Below are 22,028 nucleotides of genomic sequence, written 5' to 3' on the forward strand. Positions count from 1 at the left end.
ATGTGATGGTGGTTTGGGGTCTTTTGTTTCTTTAATACGTCATAATGTAGGTCTTTCCACCGACAGATTGTAAAGGCTTTATAAAAAGGAATTATTTATTTCCATAAACTCAATAATACCAAGAGTGTAGGGCCTAATTCCAAAGCCCATTTCAATCAGTGACTTTGTCTATTACCTTTTGGACATCAGGATCAGAGATGATGAGCAAGATTTGTAAGAGCATGTCAGAAGAACCAACATCCCCAAATCCTCATGGTTTACATTAGAGTTCCCAAATTCCTCACGTTTTAGCATTCCAAACACCTGTTCAGACATTATTCTTTTAAAAAAGCCCAACCCTGGTCTTAAGTGACTTCTTTGATGTCACAGGGAGATCTGTGCTAGAAAATGAAGTGCTGCTAATTCTACAAAGCCGTTTCCTTTAACACATCCTCCTACCTCCTCCTACCCACTCCATGTGTCTGCTTCATCCATCTGTTTCATCTCATGAAACGCATGGATCATGAGCTTCCTGGAGCACATCCAATTTTCCCTGCCTCTGGAGTTGAACATTCACATTTTTCCATCCTGTGGACAAGCATAAATATTGTGTAGTGAGTAGCCTGCCTTGTTTCCAATTTCAGCATGTCATATTCTGAAAACTATCAATTGTTCTGAATGGTTCATGGGTTTATTTATCAATTAATGCATGCTATTATGATCTTTGAATTCCCCATTGGCTGCATTCTCAATGCACGCTTTATTGCTGGTCCTGTGCTATTTCTGTGTAACTACTGAGTTAAGCATTAATCAATCAGTAGAATTTCATCTGCATGACTGAGGAACCAGCTACAGCACCTACGTTTAGAGGTATGAAGGTTTTGGCACTGCTGAGGCCTCTAAACCTGACTCTTCAAATGCATTTTGGTGCTCAGCAACACTTGCAATGACATTCCTACTGACTGAGTCCTCCCCAGGGACAACATCCATGAAGATTATTTTGTAATTGAAACATGCCCTTCAAATTAAAAGTGAGCGTTTTGAGGTAAAGCTGATTCACTAGAATATTCATAGAAAGCAAACAAAACATTGGAAACTGGAAAACTAATTTCCTTTAAAAGTGGAGGTAAACGTGTGTGGAATACTTGGTTATTTACCCAGCCTGGCCGAGGGTGTTATAACCTGCAATCATTTAAAGTGTTTGTTTGACCTTCGTGGAAGCAAAGCACTAGTCATTCCAATAGGTTTTAAAAACAGCAAAGTCTTGCTCTAAAGTGCAATTTGAACTTGCAGAGGCTCACCCCTATTGCAAACAGGCTTGGCAGTGGTGGGAGGCTGTGTGTGAGTGCATTAGTAATAAATTCCTCAGGTTTTTTACCCTGGCATTTTATTTCTCTTCTTGTTCATGTTGGAGTTGCCGCCAGGGTATACATCCACTGACAGCCCTGAGAGAGCAGGGCAGAGTCAGCTGAACAACCTGAATATGGAGATTAAGATCCATGACACTGTTTAAAAGGAAAGCAGAGAGTATATTCAACTTGGATCTGGCCATATTATCATAGAATCACAGAATGGTTTGGATTGGAAAGGACCTTAAGATCACCTAGTTCCAAACCCCCTACTATGGGCAGGGACACCACACACTAGAGCGCACACATCGGTATAGTGAACTGAAGCAGTCATGTTTTTTTCTGGTTTTTGGGGGTGTTTTTTTGACTGTTTATTTCCAGCAATATTTCTGTTTTCTTTCCTTCACATTAAGTGATGCCATGAGCTCACATTTTGCTAATCCAATTGATCCTGTAAGACAAGCACTGTGCTTTGCAGCTGGTGCTTCGCATCGACAAGCATCATCCTCTCTCCAGACAATTTGGAAGTCACTACAGCTCAGATGAGTTTCAAGATGAAGGATCTGCAAAGCTGATCTTAGGCTCTCATTTCCCCACTCCCAGGAAAATGAAAAAAAAATCAGGGAAGACTTTGCAGGAATGTGGGCCATGGGTTGTTCCAACCTGATCCAGGTAGAAAATATTGAAAGTCACATAAACAAAGCTCAAGTGAGTCAGCACAGGTCTTTCTGTTCAATGTCCAACTTCTTATTAGAAAAACAGGACCCATGCAGAGAGCATGCTGTCAACTCCAGACTGTTGTTTGTCTTTCTCTGTTAATTTGTAACCATCTTTTCTCTGGATCTTCATGTATTTCCATGCATCTAAATCACATTCACTGTAACAAATAAAGAAAATGTCCTGGGGCACCTATTGTTTTTACTCTTATCATTGATTGAATATCTACTTGTGACTCAAGAACACTTTGCCAGGCATTCAATTAAAAAGAAACAAGGAGCACACTGATGTGAGTGAATACTTAGATGAGGAATGCACCATGAACTGCACAAATGTGATGTGTGTCAAACAGCAATCAATACAACCCTAAACACAAGAGAAAAACCAGTGAAATGCAAATGTATGGAAGATAAAATAAACGGATGCTTCTTCTTAGACCTTGAACCTGAAGGTCATATTCTCACAACAAATCTTTGTTAACATCAGAAATAACGTCATGATCTACTTGATTCTGTACTATTTACCACATGAGTAAACAGAATTCATCTTAACCCTTTACTTTATCCCTCTGCATGTTTCCAATTCTCTCTTTTCAGGAAATCTTGCATCCTGACTTAATAAGAAGCTATAAGGTGAACTGAAAAATAGCAAAATCCAGTCTCGTCTACATGGACACCATCACATTGTTATCACAGGGACCTGGGAAAGCAGAAACTTGAGGAAAGCGTCCTGTTCACGAATTATAGTGATCTGGGTCAACTATGGAGCGAGATATACTAGATTAGACACCTCTACCCTTCTCCTTTCCCCTGATTCTAGCAATAGGGTCAGAGCAAGCAATTGGAGAAACCAGGACTCTGGAAGATAATTGCAGTAGAGAAGGATGTTGAATGTACTACGAAGCTGATGGTGGGAAGTGCAAATCACAGATTAACCCACTGCTAAAGGAGACTTGGGATTACATGGGCCTGAAATAGGACTGTGATTAGCTTCTTCAAGAAAAGATGACTAATAAGAACAGAACACCAGAAGAGCCCCTGGCCATCACTGAAACCTCTTCCTCACAAGAGTAATCACCTAAGGGTGTTCCAAGCATAAGACATTTAATCTCCCAAGCTCAAAAGCACCATAGGAGATGAACAGAAATGATCAAGAGTATTTATCTTGTGATGATAATAAGGAAATGCACTAGATGGAAATGCCCAGAGGATAATTTGGTGAGCAGACCATACCCCGTGTTATAGCAGCAGGTGAAAAACACACAGTAATACACACTTGTTTAACTGGGACTTCTTGTCTCCAGATTTGCAATGCAATAAACCTGAAAGCATAAGCAGGACACACTACCCAGGAACTCTGGACATTTTTCAGTGCAATTAAGGGCACAGATAAATCCTGTCCAATATCCCATCTCCAGCTTTCAAGTTCTTTGAAGCACAGAAACTTTGTCCAGCTTAGAAAACTGGCCATCACACATCACTGAGTAACTCAGTTAGTAACAGGCTTTCTGGAGTATGTACAACTTGTCTTCAGACATTATTTACTTAAGCTTTGCGACCACAGAAGGGGATGGCCTCCTCTCTTCTACTCCTCAGCTCTCGTGGATCCAGACCAGGAAATACATCATTAGGGATCTCAACAGTGAACTCTCCCCAGAGAGAATGTGTGGGATTTATATTCTGCTATATAAAACTCCGCCCTTGCCCTGCAATTTACAGCTCTTTTCTCCCCTCTGAACATTAACCTTTTGTTTACTCCCATTAACCCAATTGACTGCCTGTATTATATACGTGTGCCTCATGGCATGCCCTAAGAATCAAGCATTTCTATGTGGTGCTTTGCTGCATTTCTCTCTTGGCTGTTTTGCTTAGTAGAAGAGGATCCCAGCCATTTCCCCTGACACTTTGCACCTCCATGAAGTGCAAACACACAGTAACACACATGCACATCTCAGGATGTAGTCCTCTGGAAGCAGGTGCGAAAAGGATGCCTGTAGCTAATGACAAAAAATACACAGCTTTGGGTTATGGAAAACGTTCCCATGCTAATTTAAGTGCAGGTTTTCTGTTCTTCCCTAAGCTGGAGCTCTGGCAGGAACTCATCTGTAGTGAGTCCAAGTGAGACTGGAAAGATGATAGAGATATGGAAATTGAGTTTATCATTGAGGACCATGAACTGTACCAGACCATGCAACAGAGAAATAGGATTAAAAAGTCAAAGAAAGCTTGGGGAAGATTAAGCAGATTGATCTTATTTAGGCAGGAAAATGAAAAGGAGTACAGGTGTGACAACATGCAGTAAAGATGGGAATAAGGAAAGCTGTGACCAGTCATTTTGTATGGTCCCTCATGTAATCCAGTGCAAGTTGCAATCCAATTAATGTCCAACACCAAGGACTTGAATTGGATAACAGGAAAAACCCTCTGCAGATTGCTGCTAGCAGGCTGTCTGCAGTTACAGAATTCCTTTCTTAGCAGGTTGTTAAGAATAGATTGGACAAATCACCTTTTTCTTCTGCATCATCTTTTGTGAGGGAATATGGACTATAACTGGGGACAGGGTGTTCATCTGCCCCCAGAGTAACCACACCAGGCTCTCTTTTAGTAGTCAGTGGCCAGAGACTGACACATAAGGCAACAAACATTATCTGCATGAAAGGCTGGAAGCACTGTTCCCTGGGGTCACTTATTAATTACCTTTCACTGCCAGAGTGATGAACGTGGTCAGCTCTAACCTAGAGATCCAGCTTTGAGATATCTAAACTAGAGCAGATGCCTCCCACCCAGCGTGCCTGGTATCCTTTCCTTGCCTTTCTCCTCTTCCTTGACACCAGCTTCTCTCTGATTAATCTTTGTCTTCTTATTCTCTGCTTTATGATCCTGCCAACTGCAGTACAGAACATTGTCCCACTTCCAGTGCCACCTTGGCCCCCACAGCATGCATCCTTTCCAACCCTCTCCAAATCCTGTCACGCCAATGAGAATTAAATTGATTAGTGAATCATTTGCTTCATAAAACATGTGGTTGAAAATCAAGATGAATCTGGGGAATCCTGATGGAATTATGAACATCTCAGTGAAGGTTAACATTTCAATGAGAATGTTAGGGGTTTTTTTTTCAAGATTCATCTATATTCATTTAAACTTTTTTTCCCTTTCTCTTATTCTTTTATACAAATCAAAGTGTTCACGTGGAACACAGATAAGAATCTCATTTCGCTTACATATGAGCTTCTCACCTTAGGTTCCTTTTTTAGTTAAGGAAAAGAGACCAGAAAAATGATGTATTTTTTATCTCAGACATCTATATTATCTCTATATTATCTCCCTGTATAAGGGCCTATCTCCCAAATCTTATATCAGGGCTTATTTCCCAAGTCAGGAAAGTTCTCTAGAAACTTTCATGCTTATTCAGGAGCACACTTCAAATGAACTCAAGTCTCACTGACACTGAAGTCTTAGTGACATCAGCTGTAGGAACCTATGCATACGCCCAATTATTTCACACTCTGCCTACCTAATCAAGACCTATAAAGTAATGGCAATCAAAGTATTTGGAGTGTCACCATTAGGTTTCAGAGTTACCAGTTTGGACAGAGCCTTGGGCAACATAGTCTGGTGTAAAGCACCCCTGCCTATGGCAGGGGGGTTGGAACTAGATGGTCTTAAGGTCCTTTCCAACCCAAAACATTCTATGATTCTATGATTCTGCCAATGTCTGGAAACTGTGCACGGTTACGACAGCAGTTCAAAGATAACTTTCACTTGATTGAAGGACTTTCTGGAGAACTGCTGATGTAAGAGGGAAATTAATCCAAGATTTGTGCTCAGCAATAAATGTCTTCATTTATCTAGAAATGTAGGTGTCCCTACTACACAAGTATCTGTATAGTATAGTATCCACTATAAGAAAAGCCAGATTTTCTATCATGCTGCTACAACAACATAAAGAAAACTGATCTCATTGAAGCTGGAGGAGCCTTCTCAGCTAACTGTCCTTTTGACATTGCAATATTCCAGTCAGTTTTCAATAAAACTGTAGATGTGTCTCACATGGCTCTTTTTCAGCCAGAGAGGAAGGACTGTGTATAACACTGAGAAATCTGTGGAAACCAGCTCTAAGAAGAAGGGTTTTTTAAAAAGAATAAATAAAATCACAGTCTATTCAAATAGTGCAAGCCAGGAGGTTAACCAGTACTGTAGCAGGACTACTTTGATTATGCATATTTCTGCATGGACTCACAGAGGAAATTTCTAAACACCAAAACCAACATGCAGATACCATGGAAGAGCTGAAAACTTCTGACAACATAGAAGGCAATATAATATAAATGACAAATAAATTATAAATAATATAATATAATAATATAAACTTCTGGCAATATAGGCAACATAGAAAAGGAATAGTGGCAGTGGCAGAACATCTACCAGAGATGCCTTTGGTCCTATTTTGCACCACTTGGCACAATGTAGTGACCTGAAACCCGCTGATTCTTATCCAAAAGATTGAAGAACATCACAAATTATGGTCATCACGCAATAAATTTCTTTTAGGCAACAGAATAACAAAACATTTAAGGGATGTGAACCAGCAGTAGACACCACCAGTCTTAAGCAGATGAGCACAATTGAGTGCTCACAGGCTCCGGTCCCTACACATTGGAGGCATTTCTGTGCTTTTTGAGTAAATCAGCAGGAAAAGAAAGAGTAAGCAGTCAGCACGCTTGGATAAAGCCATGTTGTGGAAGGGTTTCTTTGGCATTTCCTTCCTGCACATTCAAAAACTGGAGGGCTACTGCAGAGCAAACTATCTGTGGATGGTTCATCTGAAGTTCGATTCTTGAATGTTGCATTTGTATAATTGATTGTAAAACTTCATAATTCATGCTAAGTTGGTTATTTAAAGATGTCATCCAATCAGGGAATTAAAAAAAGAAAAATAAGTGCAATGCATTTAACTAGCTAAGATAGAGTGAATTACAATCAAATATACAATTAATATATGAGTAAACCTCATGCGAGCTGAAAATAAGATGTACATATTTAAGGTATGATAATTAACCATTGGAAGAAATTACTGAGGCTCGTGGTAAATTCTTTTTCATTTGGGAGTTGCTAAATCAAGAGTAAACATCTTCCCAAAAAGGTAAGCTGAGTTCGAAGTCATGAGGTGAGAAGCAGAATTATTGATGAAAATCCATATTCACTATTTTTCAGCAAGCCTAATTAAGCGTTCATTACAATCTTCCCTGCCTTTTTAAGGATTAGTTTATTTGGATGTCTCTTTGCAACAGCGAGCAACATGAAAATAACAACAAATACCATAAAAATGCAACTATTTTAATATAATGCGCACTTACATGATCAAACTACCATTTACTGTTTACATGCACCTTTTGAATTGCTGAAGTGACACAGCCTGAAATTACTGGAAGAAAATACATTATAGAATCATAGAATCATAGAATCAATGAATGGTTAAAGTTGGAAAGGACCTTAAGATTAAGGTCCTTTTCATATACTCAAAGACAAACTGAAATCTCTTCTTGCCATGTGTTTTGAAATCGTTTTCATCCCAATTTCATCATAAAATTGTGAAATATCAGTTGAGGTGGATATTTCATGTTCCTTTTCTAAGACTAAGCTTTAAATAAAATGTGGCACCTAATGATCATAATAAAGCAGATAATACAAACACGAAACACGGAGGATTTGGAAACTTGACCCTGGCTATATTTAAGGCATTTATACTTTTGTGAGCTATATACTCCTATCCTATTGGTAGAACATTGGTTTCCTTTTTACCTGCTAGCTTTAAAGGAATAAGAATTAGCTTTTGGTCTTACTTTGTCTTATCCCTTTCTTAGTTGTTCAGCTTTTAAAGGTTAAGACAAGATCCTAAGTAAGAGAACTAAAAGATCATGAAATGGTCTTGGAGCCGGCTGGCATTGGCTCTATCAGACATGGGGGAAGCTTCTGTCAGCTTCTCACAGAAGCCACCCCTGTATTCCTCCAGCTACCAAACCCTTACCACACAAACTCAGTACACCAGCCCTGAACTGCTCAGCAGTCTTTCAGTTTCCACTACACTAACACCAATTAGTATCTACTACTGATGCTCTCTGGAGCTGGAAATTGTCCTCTTTATTTACCTTCCAGTGGGCTTAAAATTGCATAGCTAGCTTGTGATACAATTTTATTTGATGGGGGGGAAGAGAAAGGAATTTAATTGCACTATTTAGTTCCGCCCAGAACAAACAGATGTAGCAGCTCTCCCAGAGCATATGGGTTAAATTAGTGCCTGCTGTGTCCCAGCACCAGCATTTGTCTGATTTAGTGACACTTGTTTTAAATAATCAGCGGGGGGTCCAGGCAGCTCTGGAGGTGGTTTTCAGCTGGTTTCATCCTTAAACAGTGGTCTAATACAATTCCATCTTTATGTTCAGTCTGTGCTGAGCTGCCTCCAACTTTGGGTCACCAAGAAGAGGCATCCCCTGAGATGTGGGTCACAAACTAGCTGCACAATGTCATTTTGATGATAAAATACTAAGCAGAGCTGACATTTAAATTAGCATCCCTGCACATTTTCCAACTGGATAATGATATGGGTAGGACAGCCAACACCTGTGGCACCAGGAGGCATCCAATTTGCAGGGACACGTGGCCAAAGGTTTGTCATCATCCCAAAACATTTATGTTGTAACTGATTGAAAATAGGCTCAGACACTCAGAACATGGCTTCCCTGGGATGTGCTTTGGGTTTACAAGCTTTGGTTTTGTTCTTTGAGCCTCGTCCATCCTGGGACTTGGTAGGATTCATGGCACTGAGGCCTTTGCACTACCCCTAATGCCCAGGAAAAAGAGGGGTGAAAAGAGGAGAATGCAAACAAACAAACACACAAATATCTTTCCTTCTGGAGCACAAGAGAAAAACTAGAAGAAAATGTCACTACAAGGGCACAGAGCAATAATTTCTGAGCATTGGCTTATAGCAGCGCCTTCCTTAACAAAACGGATCCCCTTCCCCTCTGCACTACAGTCAGCCCCAGAGTCTACCCAAGAGCTGAAAGCCAGGGCTTCCTCATGTCATAAATGCTAAAAATCAACACTGTTACTAAAGAATGCTTTTTCCCCAAGCATTTTTTGGTGGATTACAGCTCGGTGGTAGAGAAGTGGCTGCATTTAATTAGAGAGACCAGCCCTACACAACCCCAGGACCTGCCCATGCCCTTCCAAGCATCATGGGTGGGTTATCTGCATGCCTTGCTGCAAGGTGAGGCACCAAGGCAGGGTTATGGAGCTTCACACTGCATCAATTTAAATGTGTTGTGAGGTACAGGAACTGCTTTGCCTTCTCCCAGAGCGGCATGGCTCATAAATATTATTAGGTATCAAGTGAGACTAAATGAACAGGCACAAATCAGCCAACTTTACCATGCTCCAGCATCTATCCTGTAAAGAGATGCTCGACCTTTTGATGCTGCCTGATTTAATTTGGAGCATGTTGATGTTATTTATGGCCTAGCAGCTTTAACCCTCATTGGAAACTAAAACAAAAATACCCACACAGAGAGATTCAAATTTCAGCTTCCACCACCTTGTAAATCAGCTTGTTCAGTGAGTCAAGAAATCACCCAGAGATTGCTTCTGACTGCAGGAATCACCCTCCCCAATAAACAAGGGGTGCCATTTGGAGAGGATCCTTTCAGAGGCATCAGAAGCAAGCCAAAAGGATTCATTTTCTTTTGTTTGAACCTGCATTTGGCATCTTTCTAGTTGCTGTTCCACAAGTCCTTCCCTCCAGCAAACCCCTGAGGACAAAAACCTGCTTAGCCTTTTTCTGCAACAGGCAGGGAGGCAGCAGCAGCTGTCCAGTTTGAGAGAGAAAAGGCAGATTTCAGTCAACTCACAGAAAGGATAAAAAGTGGCAAATTCTGTCATCAGCGAGCGTGACCTGGCACGGGGAAAAGCACATGAACACCAAAGTCAAATGGGTCAAAGCTCTCAACTCTGAGTCAATTATCATATTTTCTTTTATATATGTATATATATATGTACATCAAACTTCAGACAGCCTAATTTCCTTTAAAGGAAATGGCACTCGGATAATCCGTGCCCACACTGCACTAAGGAAGGCAGAGGGTTTTCATACATAGGGAGCAAGATGCAGGGGAGCTGTGTCACCATCACTCTGTGTGCGTGTAACTCCTGCTGCTGCTGAGTCACAGATTGCATTTTAGCAGGTCAGACGTGTAAAAACATGTTCATTTCTCTACAACAGCACAGTGCCTGGTATTTGAATATCCTTATTGCTGATTTAGCATCCTGACCCCCATGGCCGATTTAGTAAATATAGCAAAATGAAAAGAAGACTGTAATAAACCACTAAGTACAAATCGAATAGCTTGGTTAATCACTGGGTAAGTGTGGTTTTATACAGCTGTCTGCTTCCCTGGATTGCACTGGAATAAAACTGCAGTGGTTCAATTCCCTGCCTGTAAAAAAAATACCCCAGGATAATCTATTTCCACAAGTCATAGGGCTGTTGCAAAGGTACCTAAACTTAAAATGGTGAATCTCTCATATTAGCTTGATATTATGCTACTCAGAAACCAGAAGAATGCAAAGAACTGCCAAAGAAAAAGCAAACTAAAACAAAATAATTGAAACCACCCCACAAGTCAGGTTTCAGGAAATGCTGAATTTCGGCAATTTAGGAGGAATGTATGTGGGAGTGATGGCCAAAGCATGACATCTTATTTTAATTAAATTAAAGCAATCAGTTCTCTCTGCTCAGGAGAGATAGTGGAGAATTTTCCATGCTGTAGGATATAGACTTAATAGGAAGCTGCTGTACGATACAACCCTGTGCCTATAATTGCATTAACACATCAGAGAGGTGTCCGGTTCAGCCCCGGTCTTACCAAGGGTGCCTGGTGGCTTTGTTTCATAAAATTGTTGATGCTGCAGGTGTAAGAAATGAAGCAAATGTCTTCTCCTCTTTCTGCATTTCATGTTATATCATATCACGGTAGAAGCTTCCAGACAAGGCAGACACAGCTGGAAGGTAGCAGTGTAATAAGGTAGGGAAGGAACAAGAGGAACTGGTAGTGTGGAAGGGAGTATGAATGATTCTTCCAAAGCTTCTCTGGAGAGTCATCTCAGTAAAATATTTCTGTAAGTCTTGCAAAGAAAGTCAGAGTGAAATCGTGGAGGATGCTGGTGATATGAAGCTGGAGAGCAACGTGAATAAAAAGAGAGTTGGAAAAACCATGCAGGAATAACTGAGCACCTTTGAAGCCTGTCAAAATAATAAAAAAAGGATTAGGCTCTTAGCACAAAATGGTCTCATGCATCTTGGGATGAAAAATGGGGATTTCTGTTCTATGGTGTGAGTTAGAAAGGTGTGAGTCGCTCCTGGACTGAGGCACAGCCATGGATGAAGCAAATGTGACCTGCAGCTATGTCACTGTCCTAGATCGCCGAGCCCTTGCCTGGTGCTTGGGACTATTCAGGTCCTGTGTGTCAAAGAAAGAGGAAATCCAACAGGCAAAGGTACAGCAAATATATTCCAGGGATTCATGAGATATTCTCTTTCATGCAAAAAAAAAAAAAAAAAATAGGCGACCACTTTTTCTGTTTAGTCTGGCAAAATGAAGTCTGAAAGGGATGAAATTGCAAATACCTCCTTGGGGAAAAACAGCAGCAGGGAGGAAAGAACTACTTAAGGACAGACCTATCAAAAGAGAAAGTAAGTATAAACTGCCCAGAAATAAATCCAGCCTGAAAATTAGAGGGAAATGCTTCTACCAGCCAGAGCAGTGAGGTGAAGAAGCAGCATTGTCAGACAAACAGGGAGGAAAGGCCAGCTGGTTTTAACATAGAGCTTGATGGATAATGAAAAGAGTGGGCAGAGTGGGTATATACATCCATTTTTAAAGGGTGAGGAAAGGGGAAAAGAAAGGGAGCGAAGCTGGGGTAACTTCAGTTCGCAGAAGACAGCAATAATATAAACACTCTCCTCCTTAAATAAATAGTTGAGCAGTTTATAAATGATAAATAATCTTCCTGGTGAATAACGAAGAAATGGGTGTCAGCCAATACAGATTTGATCAGAAGAAATCATGTAAAGCAAATATAATCTCCCATTATGACAGGATAACAAGTCTGTGATGAAGGGAGTAACAGTAGATGCCTGTTTTACTGAAGATTTTTGACAATACCTCATATGATATCCTCATAAACCAGTGATGGAAGCAGCGACAGCAAGAAACATAGAATTGGTGCAAAACCAGTTGAATACTCAGACACAGTAAGAAGTTGTCAAAGATTTGCTGTTAAAGTGATGTATTGAGCAGTTTCCCACAGGGTTTGTAGTGGGTCCTGCAGTCTTCAGTGTTTTCATCAGTGAATGCCTGTCCTATTTTGTAGCTATTACAAGAGTGGAAAAACTGTTTTGCAAGATGGACAAGTATGAGAAAATCAGTGTGGACAAGTGCAAAATAATAACCCTCAGCAGAAAGCAAGCTAGATATTCAGAGGATGGGATCCAGCTGCTTAAACCATTGCTCCTCAACATGGTATCTGGGAGACTTTGGCAGATCTAACCAGAACACAAGCTAAATATGCTGCTAAAAAAGTCAAACATCATACTGGACTGTATGAAACGAGACATAAATCCTTTGAGTCTTCTTAACTTCTGGAAGTACCTCTATTCTGTAGATTTTTGTGCCACACTTGAAAGATGTAGACTAAACACAGACAAGTGGAACTAGAAGACTCCATAAAGGTTTACAGATCATGTCCCCTGGGAGAGGGGTTGGCAGACCTGGAGCTGTTCATACTGATGAGGACAGGAGAGGAAGGGAGAGAGTCAGCAAACAAATTCTGCTACAAAGAGGATAATCTATTCTTGGTGCTTCTGACAGGAGAGTAAGAATGAATCTTAAATTATATTAAGAAATACAGGGTAGGTATTAGGATAAATAGTCTAATGATAGGTGAAGCATTTGGATTCATTATCTGCATAAGGTTTGAAATGTCTCTTGCACTGGATATATTTAAAGATCGAGGAGAAAAACATGTGCCAGGAACCACATGAGAGTGGTTGATGCTTGCAAAAGCTTGTGTGACAAGATTAATTGCCTCTCAAAGTTCTTCTTTTTCCCCATTTCCCAGGTTCTTGTGGTCTGTGTGATAAAAATTCTTGAGAATATGGGGAACTAGACTTGACGTCCGAAGACCAAAGTTCACTTTGTCATATGCACGTCATTCATACATTGCCCTTACCTATGTTGCACTGAACTAATGTGGCCTCTTGCAGGAGCATGCAACTGCCATTCTGAAACCAAAGGTGTGGGGGGTTTATGTCTTTCAGCAGGATTAATCAAATCTGCTTATTCTTCAGCACTTCATTGTGGAGATCATGTATCAGAAGGAAGTCCTGGTCAAAGGATTATTGTATTACAGAAAAATAATTGGTATATCTCCTGGTTTATTAAATTTGCCCTAAGGAACATTTGGACTGGTTAGGAGTATGAAGATGTTAATTCCTTTGGTACAACTTCGTTTCCAAGCCAAAAAGACTAGGCCAAGCCAGAAGTTTTGTTCTTTTTTCCCCTCCAAAATCAACCTCTACCATCTTATGAATGGAAATACACAGATAAATGAGTCACCATACATAATTTACAACATTTGCTTTAGCACTGATGAATTCTAGGCTCATTTTTTCTCTTCTGACTGAATGCTGATTATCTGACCTTTCTCATGTGAACAGGGTGGGATAGCTTTTGACCTGCTGCAGGAAGAGCTGATTTATCAGAGCACGGCTGCCTGTAGTCTCATATCCATGCCTCATCACCCCACTTGCTGTTATCAGAGGTTCACTATTTGCGGCAGTTGTGGGCAACACCACTCTTTTGACTATGTGGCTGGTTTTGCAATGATCTAGTGCATCTTCAATTATTAAACTTTCTGAAAGTTGACAAATGCCATCTGACTCCCTGCTGTCTCCATAGTCCTGTGCCAGCAGGAGAAGGGCAATGTCTTTCAGAGCCTGCCACGTGAAGGGAAGGATTTGGAGCATCTTCTTCCTATTTGCCTATTTCCCTTTCATCATCTCCCTCCCAAATGCAATTCTGCGGTATAATCTGAACAAGAAAACTGAAACAAATAGCTTCACAGTATGACTATAACTTATTTAAGTCATTTTAAAGCCAGCAGGTGTTTTATAGCCCAAGATTTTCAGCACTGTATCTTTTCAGACTTCTGCTACTCGGCAGGAGGCTCAAAGTAAGCCAGGGGCTGTGGACAATTAAAACTTAAAACCTTTCATTACCGGTCACCAGGTCACTCTGATGCTTAAATGCACCTTCTGTCACTATTCACTCAGGGAAGGTCAAACTGTGATGGACTCTGCTCAAAGTCTTCAGAGCCAGCCAGCCGTGGCCTGCTGCCAATGGTCACTCCTTTCAAGAACACAGCAAGAAACTACTTGATCCCTTCAGTGAGCTGTAGATGAGGTAAAACTTAACCAGACTCCATCCTCTGTACCAGATCTGGGAGAAGCTCCAGAAACTTCTCTTCAATGTCTATCCAAACCTACCAGTAAGGCTGTGAGCATCAGCAGTTCTTTGGGCCATATAGTCCTCCTTATTTCACATGAATGTGAATCCACATTGTCTTTCTAGCACTTCACCCATTATAAGCTGCAGCACCAAGTTTCAGGGTCACTCCTGCCATCTCGTGATGTGTTGGCACATCTTGTAGGGAGATTTTCAGGCTTGATGAAGGATTACTTGCTAAGGCCATTCATGGTGCTCAGGTTAAGCATTACTGAAGGGAGAACTGACTTATCCCCATTGTTTCCCCCGGCGTTGGCGTGTCACAGACAACACAGTTTGTCTTGCCAGCATAGGATGACATTGTGAATGAAGTGAAATGAGGAAGTTTCCCCACCCAAACTCAACCTATTTAATCTGTTCATGGAATCAACATTTGCGTCATCTGGAAAGCGCAGGACATGGTACTTAGGCTAAACTTTGGGAAATTTACCTTCTTAATCTTATACTGGAAAACTATAACACTAACTATCATGAATGCTAGAATATAATCTCTCGGGTGGGGTCACTTGCAGTGCAAATGTGTGTAACTGGAAATAAAAGGAATAAAATGAACTTTGTATTTTGATCTCTTCCGAGTAGTTTGAGCACTATCAACACCTAGTTTTTCCATTCTTATCATCAGAATCACTGAATGGTTGAGGCTGGAAGAGACCTCCTTACTCAAGCAGGACCACCCAGACCCAGTGGCCCATCATCTCAGGGGTATTTCTGGCTTTAGGAGTTTTAACAGGGACATGCAATGAGTCAGGTGCAAACAAGAGTTCAGCCCGATCAGTGGCATCATACAATGATCTGCAAATCAGTTCCTGGAGTTCAAGCACATGAAAAGCACTGATTGCCTTTAATGATGACTTCAAAATGTAGATAGAGGATGTTTTGAATGCTACTGGATTTAGTATGTTGCCCACATGCAGAGAACACCAAAGTAAACCCTTTTGTTCGCTGTGTCATATTTAATGTAAATACCAAATACTACTTGTTTTAGTATTTCCTGGTACTCTGCAGCTGTCCAAATCTGTAATTTTATGTTCTAAACCAACTGATTCAGAATTTATGAGGAGGTTTTTAGTAATGATCTGCGAAGTGTGAAATGATTGCAATGGTTGTTTAAACGAAAAAGCAGTGACTATTGTGACCCTATTGTTCATGTTTTAACTCTGCCTTCTGCACTGCCTTTTCAATCGAGGAATGGAGCATGTAACTGAGTGCAGAGAGCAGTGATGTTGTCTGTAATTTCTCCCCCAGGCTTCCCCCTGGTATTTAGATTTCAGTCCTTTGGTTTTAAAAGGTCACTTAGCAAAAAGCGAATGCCACATTATTCATTCATCCCCACCTCCCTGCCCTGTCCTGTCTCTCCTCCTTTTGGGGAGAAAGGCAGAAAATAGCAGCCAACGTCTGTTTCAAAACAGTGCTCAAATGTAAAGTTGAACTATTGACTCTTGGTTTTTATTCATTGTGGTCTTGTGTTAGAGGGAGATCATTCCTAAAAAGCATCTTCTTGCTGCACTCAACCCTGTGTGCAATGGCTTTTGCACAGGGGCAAGAATCATTAAGACCCCTAATCTTTGTCAACTGAACTTGCCATGGTCCAGTGGCAAAATAATTCCCTTGGTTATAATCCTTAGTTTCCAGCCCTTTCTAGCAAAAATGTCCAAGTTATGGAAATTGCTGCCCAACATATGAGAGATGCAGCCAAGGTATGGTGAGATAACTAGATACGATGGAGAAAGATGCTGGGTCTGCTAGAGAAGTCCTTCATTTTGCTATAGGGACCAGACCAAATCTGATAGCCTAAAAGTGGTACATCTTTACTGCCTTTGAATCACAACAGAGAATGAACCCTGGCTCTTGACCCAGCTGGTGTTGTCTGGTTCATATCCACACTGCTCACAACAGCACAATCCAGAGTAGACCGTCTATATCCACACTTCATCTAGGATCTCTTCTGAGCCCTATGTGGGGTCCCTGTAGTGATGATCTATAGTTACTATTTGCCTTTCACCTCAAAACGCCCAAAATATACTGAAGCTTGGTTCACAGGATGTTATGCTCATTCTTGAATAATGTTTCAGTTAATAAACTGCAGTCAGGAGATAGAGGAGAGAGAAAAACATATGGTCCTGCTATTATTTATACTTGGTACTCTCTAACAATAGAATGTATATTACTAAAAGCCAACATAAACGTGGCATCACATCGAAACAACTGTGTTCATGTGGTCGTCTTGTATTTCAAGGCTATTAGCTTATTTAATTATCTTTTAGCAACCAGTATCATTCAGTGAGCTAAACAAATCGCCTGTATTTTAAGCTAGTTTCATTATTTCTTTGCTATATAGTCTAAGCTGTAATGTGTTCACTCAGAGAGACTCTGGTTTGGATATAAATCAGGAAATGCTTCCAGAAGAAACTGTCATTTCTGCTTTTTTGTCCTTGGTTCTTTATTGTAATCCTTATTTGTTGCAGTTCCCTACAGCAATTTCTTTACCAGGGTGGCTTTCTGGTGAACTTTTTCCAATAAACTTCAGCTGCTACAGAAATCCCTCATCACATCTGCATTCCTGTGTCATTCCCAAAGCTGATGGGAGAGTGAGGGCTCTAAATTTTTCCTGGTTTTCATCCCTTCCTGTTCTCTTGTCTGTACAGTGCAGGGAAACACACAAATTGTACATTCTTCACAAATAATGTGGTGCCCAGTCCAAAGCCTGTTAACCTAATGGAAAGTCTTATCAGTTTTAATGGACCCGTTCCTTATTCCATAAAGAAACAGCTCTGGTCTTTACTCCACTGCTGACTTCAGTGGACATAAATCAATGCGCAACAGCAGAGGATCTAAATTTGAAAGAAAATGGCCTGAGAACAGAGTGCTGCCTCTGTCTGTCCACCACATATATCTCAAGCACGATGCTGGCAGTACCTTGTGCCTGCTGTCTCCAGAAGCAAAGAAGAGAGCAGCACTGCAATCACAATGAACAAACAGCGAAGGGAAGATGGTGAATATGCCAAGACAGGCCAGATGGATACAGGTCCAGCACTTATATCCACAGCAGTTATTGGTATTCCTTCAGAGCAAGGTGCATAGAACCTGCCTTTTCAGGCTGGGCTTTAGGCTAAAGGTAAGTCAGCCTCTTATAAGTGGAGATCTTCTAAGCTCATTTGGTATATGAGAGATATACCCCTACAGAGAGATTCATCTTCTTTAAAGGTGCAATTCCACAGTTGCATTATTCCTCCCAAGGTGCAGAGTGCTGTGGAATGGGTTGTTTTAACAGTCCTTTGCCTTGGCCATTTATTCCTTTCTCTCTCTTTCTGTCATTGCTAGATTTTCTTTGCTCAGTGTCCAAGGAACCAAACTAAAAAAAATGCCTGAAAAATAAAATAAAAACCATAAATAATAACAGTAATAAAAAAACCCCAGCCCACCAGAGGTAATTCTCTGCCATCTCAATTCCCTGCCCAGATTCCTCATGAAAATGAGCTTTAGCACAAGGGAATGGGCAGGACTGTATGGTCGAATGGAGAGGGGAATAGGATCGCTTGTTTTCTGCAACAGCTGAGGCTGGTGTATTAAGAAGATTGTAAAACAGTGTCCTACAGCAGATGAGGTAATCCCCCTTGGACATACTTTCTCTTTAATGACTACATGGAAAGCCCACACAGACCGTTTCAGCTTAAGCAATTAAATCTTCAGCGTCTATAATGAGGTGAAATGGATCCCACACATGAGAAAGGAGATTTCCACAGTGCAGAAGCACATACACATCAGAGCTGTGCAAAGCCACTACTATTGCCTGTAACCTAGAAAACTAAACCAGCTGATCCCCTTCATTTCATAATTCTGGGGTTTGGACAAGCTAGAACCAGTAAGCTTCCTCCTGAACATGAAATAACCCTGTAATTGTAACAGCTCCAACTGGGAGTGGTGGAGGGCGAAGAACACAGTGTGTCCCTGCTCAGATATATGGAAAAGTTGGTGTGAAAGGAGAGACTTTATTAGTGCAGCAAAAAAACAGACAGAAAGAGGCCAGTTATTTTATATATATATATATATATACACACATATATACGCACACACACTTTTTTCTCCTGAGTTTCCCCCTTCTCTAGACTTTATGTAAGGAGCTGCTCACTCTAAACCAGAGGCAAAGCTCAGCTCACCGGAAGACCTTCTGCCTGCTAAGTCCATGGAGACATAAAGAGACATCACCAGAATAGCAATGATAGTGCTATAAAGCCTTTCAGATTTTCCGTCTAAAGTAAACGCATGCCTGCTTTTTGAAGCCAGCAGAAAAGTACAAAAGCATTTTAAGGGTCTTATGTGAACAAGCAGAGGCCGGGAACTTTGGTATCAGCAAAGAGGGCTCCTGAGAGGTATGAGAGATGTTCAGAGATGCAACTCCCTCTCCCCATCCTCAGGTTCAAAGTCGCATGTGTGCTAACATGGGGATGTAGCTAGCAACTGGTATAGCAGTCTATTAGAGACCTTAGAGGATTAAACCTGCCAAAGGGTTTAGTGATCTAGGTTGGGAGTAAGGACAGCAAAGGGAGGAGGGGCACACATAAAGCAAAAGGTTTGTGCCAAACTCCTGCTACCACTGAGCTGTTTAAATGCAGCAGCTTATAGTGTGCATTTTTCTTGCAGGTAACACTATGTCCAGACACTGATCCAGAGGTTGTTCCCTTATCCATGAAACCTTGGTAACCACCCAAGCTTCAGCAACCTAAACACAAATCCAAGTCCATAGATGCACATCTCGCCTCTCAGCCCTGGCCCAGTACAGGTTTATAGGAACCAGAGCACAGAGAACATACACAGAACAAGGGAACAACCCTCAGCAACTTCCTTGTACTTTCCTTTTTTTGGCCCCTAAGTCCTTCCCCTATTGAAAAGTACTTTAAGCCTTGTGCCTTATCCTGAGACACTTTTCTCTATCAGCTTCAGGCATCCTGCGATATGTGTGATGTACTTTCATTTCCCTGAGCACAAACTGTTTTATTTATAGGAAATCTAATTTGTTACAGCTATTTAAAGAAAAAATATAATAAAAAGGATAAAATAAGCAAACTTTAGCTTCTTTCCTGGAAAACTGACACTTCTATAGTAATTTTTAAGGGAAAAAGTACCGGAAGAGGGTATTGGAAATCAAGAAAGAAGTCTGGACCCTGAAATAGGCTCCATTAGTCTCAGGATTTTCAATTTAGGACTGATTTAGAGGTGCCTGACTTTTCAAAATACCCTCATAAGGACACATGCTCCAGGCTGAGGCAGCAGAAGGGATTTCTTAATAACTTGGGATTAGCATAGGACAGCTATAGGAAATTCAGACTGATCTAGTCAGGGCTAGATATTCTAAGTGCAATGAGTTAGCTCCATCCTAACTGATGGCATTGCTGCAAATGAACTGAAGAAGAAGGTAGTACTGTAAAGAGAGGAGACTGGGACAAGGAGTGCTGAAAATGACTATTTTTTTAATGGGGAATTCAGCTTAACCCCAAGCTTCAGCATTGAAAATGGGGGAAAAGTGGAATTGATAGAGAAGGGTGACTGACACCAGCCTGAACCATTTGCTTTCTCTGTTAGAAGGAAACAGGATAGAGAGAACCATTAACTCTTTTCTCCATGGAAGACCTCAGGAGAAGTCAGTTGTTTAACAATATTACTCTCTGTAGAGACAGCTGTTAGATTCCCGTCAGACTTGCTTTATGCAGACACCAAGAGTATTTACAATGCTACAGGGAAGAAATCAGTCCCAATACTGACTCTTCCTGCAGCTCAGCAGTGGTACCCCAGAAATAGCACTGGTGGCAAACGGTAGCAGGGGACTTCCCTAAGAGAAGCATGGGCTTGTCGGAGCAAAAGTTATTTCAGGAAGCATCTGAACAAAGAAGAATGATGCTTTTCTATGAAAGGGAAAAAAAATAAGACAAATTCAGTAATGTTTTTTAAGTATGTTCAGGTAGCATCTGAGTTCAGTGCAGGAAGATTAGCCCTTTTTGAAGAAACTGGGACCAACAGAGTCACCTATAAAGCAATGTTTTGGAAAGATTTGCTCTCACAGCCTGCAGGGATTTGAAGTACATCAGAGGAGTTCACTTCCTGAGAACAAACATAATTCATTATCTAGATTTCTATGATTCTATATCTAGCCCTAATATTTCTGGGTCTAATTCCATTTCAGTGAAGACCTGAGTACAGTGGAATTACACTGGCATATGAAAGGGGCTTCACACTAACAGTTCTCTTACTGCTAAACGATAAAGAGGCAAAAACATTCTTCCTTTTCCACCTTTTCCAAAAGTGGCTGATCCAGAACTAGCAGAAGTCAACAGGGAGATTTTCCATGGACTTCAGCAGATGTTGGATAACAACATCCCTGGGAAATGGAGCACTTCACTCATTTACCATCCGCTTCCTTATGACAGATAAAGGAATTGCAAATGCCTGAATTTATGGTAAAAGTCCTCACCAGCTGTAAAATGCAGATAACTGAAAAGCTGCAGCAGCTCCTATAAAGTTACTGTAGCTGAAGTTGATATTGTTGTTTTGGGGTAAATAATCTGTGTTGTCTTTAGCCATTTCAAGTTTTAAATGATGAGGGTTTTTTTCCTCTTTTTCTTTCATAAACAAGAAAGCAGTTGTTCTATAATAGGCTTTCTAACAAGTAATGAGATCAAGGTAAAATGAAAGTTAAATATCGCTCCATTCCCTTGGCACTGTGATTTGAATGTTTCCAACATTATTAATGTCAAAATACCTTGGAGTGAAATAACAGCAGTTTATCTGGTATCAAGAGGGGTTGTTTTTCCTTGCTTGCTTCACTTAACAGTGGATTGAACAACATAATGGGGAATAATAAAGAATAGGTCCTGCTGAGTTGGGATTGCTTTTAGTCTAGAGGCAGAACAAGCTGCTTAGAACAAGGACAAGGGCTCAGAGAGAAGGTCTGCAAGGTGGGTGCTGTGATTCTATCCCCTGAATAAACTCTTTCCTTAAGGAAAAGAGTTATATCTGTATATATATACAGGGTTATATCTGTAAAGAGCCCTTCTAAAGCATTTTTCAGCCTCACAATAAGGCTCAGAAGAGGGCAATGGATGGTGCTGACCATCCGCCAGCTAGGACAGCAGAAACCACCCATCTCTTTTCTCTCTGAATTGTGAGGTTGGGTAAAGAAAACAAAATTCTTGATCCATTTCTGTCTAAGGCATGTCTGCGATAGGAGATATTTTCAAGTCCATCTCTGCCTGATTTAGAAGGGATAAATGACTGTGTCTTCCACCTCCCCAGGCAGCTGTTCAGCAGGCTGCTAACACAGCTTGGAACAAGATTTCCTTGTTTCCCCAGTTCAGGCTGCCCCAGTG

This window comes from Strigops habroptila, chromosome 7 (assembly GCF_004027225.2).
Source record: "Strigops habroptila isolate Jane chromosome 7, bStrHab1.2.pri, whole genome shotgun sequence".
NCBI classification, from domain to species: domain Eukaryota; kingdom Metazoa; phylum Chordata; class Aves; order Psittaciformes; family Psittacidae; genus Strigops; species Strigops habroptila.